Source organism: Ixodes scapularis, unplaced genomic scaffold (assembly GCF_016920785.2).
Source record: "Ixodes scapularis isolate PalLabHiFi unplaced genomic scaffold, ASM1692078v2 PGA_scaffold3__209_contigs__length_174095766, whole genome shotgun sequence".
Classification (NCBI taxonomy): domain Eukaryota; kingdom Metazoa; phylum Arthropoda; class Arachnida; order Ixodida; family Ixodidae; genus Ixodes; species Ixodes scapularis.
The window spans coordinates 131,274,037-131,276,302 of NW_024609868.1; the positions used below are offsets into that span (position 1 = coordinate 131,274,037).

At 40.9% G+C, this 2,266-nt stretch overlaps 1 long non-coding RNA gene across 1 annotated transcript; it reads left to right on the forward strand.

Moving 5' to 3' along the window:
- Positions 1–653: 653 nt before the first annotated feature.
- LOC8033388 lies at positions 654–2,046 on the forward strand. Its single transcript, XR_003917216.4, has 2 exons — positions 654–705; positions 1,732–2,046. It is a non-coding gene; the product is annotated as an uncharacterized LOC8033388 (long non-coding RNA).
- Positions 2,047–2,266: the final 220 nt, after the last annotated feature.

Here is a 2,266-nt window from a genome sequence, read left to right on the forward strand (position 1 = left end):
TGATTAATTGATTATATCGGTGGTAACCGATAAAAAGGGGGTTGTATAAAAAATTATGTTGACTTACATTAAGTTGTACTAAAACATCTGAATAAACCTGAAAACTTTTCAGATGAAATTTCTCAACAACACTGCACTAAAAAGCACATCCCACAGAAGTGCACATTGGTAATTGTGCGCTCCAAACGAGATAAGAGGTACATAGGGATCGAAGCAGCTACGCGAAAAGAAGTTTTGTGAGAACACATCATAAGTCCTGTCGACGTTTCGCTATGACATCATCGAAACCAAGACAAGCGATTAAAAATGAATGTTTTATAAGTTTGTTCGGCGTGGGTAAAATGCAGGATCTTTTTAGCGTAACCTCTCTGTGAATCTCTTATTAAACAGTGTCCAAGGACAGCAGGAGTCGGTTTCTCAAAATATACACCTGTCAAAACCGTCAAATGTCTACAAAGGCATACGCTTTCCTACTGAGAGTGTACATCTAAGATCACATCGTCCAGACATCCGTCTCAATGCGTCCGGCGCCGTCGTTGATGTCAATCAGGGAAGACGGTTTCAAGCCTTCTCCAGGAAGCCTCTACGGAGGGCTTTTCCTGGCGTCCTTGTAGCTCCCATCGCATCTAGGCATCCTGAACAGCTCCATTATAAAAGCTCCGAGGGGAGTGAGTTTCAGCATCTTTGAACCTGACAGCGCTATCGGTGAGTAATATATTACACCTTAAGCCATTTTTTTAGAGTCTGAACGAATTGCTTTACGAGAACTATTCGAATGAGCAAATATCCTGAAGCGAAAAAATGTGCAGTGCACAGGCGAGCTGGTGCAATTGAACATGATTCTAAACCTCATACTTCGGTAGGAAAAGGAAATCGCAAAGGACGGAAAAAGAACAGCCAACATCTTAATTCAGACGTTGACTGTTATTTTTGTGTCTTCGTTTGTCTTTTTTTTTCCTAGACAAGTCTCAGGTTTACCATGATGCGGTCCTAAAGCGGACACTATTAGAAGCACCCTTAATGAACAATTTTTTATATGAATTTCTTTCCTTGACATTTCTTGTGAAATTTGTTTTTTATTGATTATAGTAGTATAATATTTGAAAAAGAGGAAATCGATATGCATTTATAGTGTGCCCGCGCAACTGCGGTCATTATTTTTTCTTTTAATTTTGTGTCTGGAAAAATATGTGAATTCAAAACTTGTTAAAAAAGTGACTGATATGTTCTTATTTCAGTAACTATCTTGAATTTAGTAGGTCCCATTCGTCTGCGCGCTTTATGACATTCGATATGTATTAGAATTGAAATTATAAATATAAATATATACAAAAAACATATTTTTTCAAATCAAACTAGCTGGTTTAGTCAGTATTTAAATGACTTTTTAGGTATTCTCTTTGCGCTAGCAATAGTAGGATACCGAATTTTCACATACCACTGAAGGAAAGCAATTGAGCATTAGTTACGCGAAACGGTTGAAGCGGCGAGACTCTTTTTGTTTTTTCTCTTCTTATCGGTGAGCGGGCAAGAAATACACGAAGTAGAGTTTGCATTTTTGAGTTGTATTTGACCTTTAATACTGTGGAAGGTACTCATTTAGTTTGTAAGCGTTTTTACATATTTAAAGTGGAGTAGGCATGGAGCAGAACATTACAACCTGGAGGCGAGGTGTTCGCTGAGAAACTCCTACTTTATGCGACGTACACTCTCCTTTAACGCACACACCAGAACCAGCATGATCTCCGGAAAGACCCTCCTGGTGGCCCTGGTCGTCCTCGCGGTCCTGTGCAGCCTGGCTGTGGCCCAGTACAACCGAGGTTTTGGCGGAGGAAGAGGATTCGGCGGCGGCCGCGGTTTCGGAGGAGGACGTGGCTTCGGCGGGGGCCGTGGCTTTGGAGGTGGCCACGGTTTCGGAGGCAGACCTCGCCACTTCGGCTGATACAACCGGCTTTACACTCGACCGCTCCTGAACCCTCCTCTTGCAATGACAACACACAAATATTTCCTCCTGCTTGACTAATAAACTATTGTTCTCGACGGAAATATGTGGATGATATTTTTTATATGAGATACTTTGGTACTGGGAACGACACACTCGGAGGTCTAAATTGGACATGTTCAATACAACGCTAGAGTGGGTTCTCGTTAATAAACTAGAGCAAAGAAGGCTAAGGAAGGTTCTTCAAACAGGTTAAATTAGTCTAACAAGGTATGTTTTTCCATTAGACCCTAAAGTATATTTTCAACCAAACATTAGTTTCTG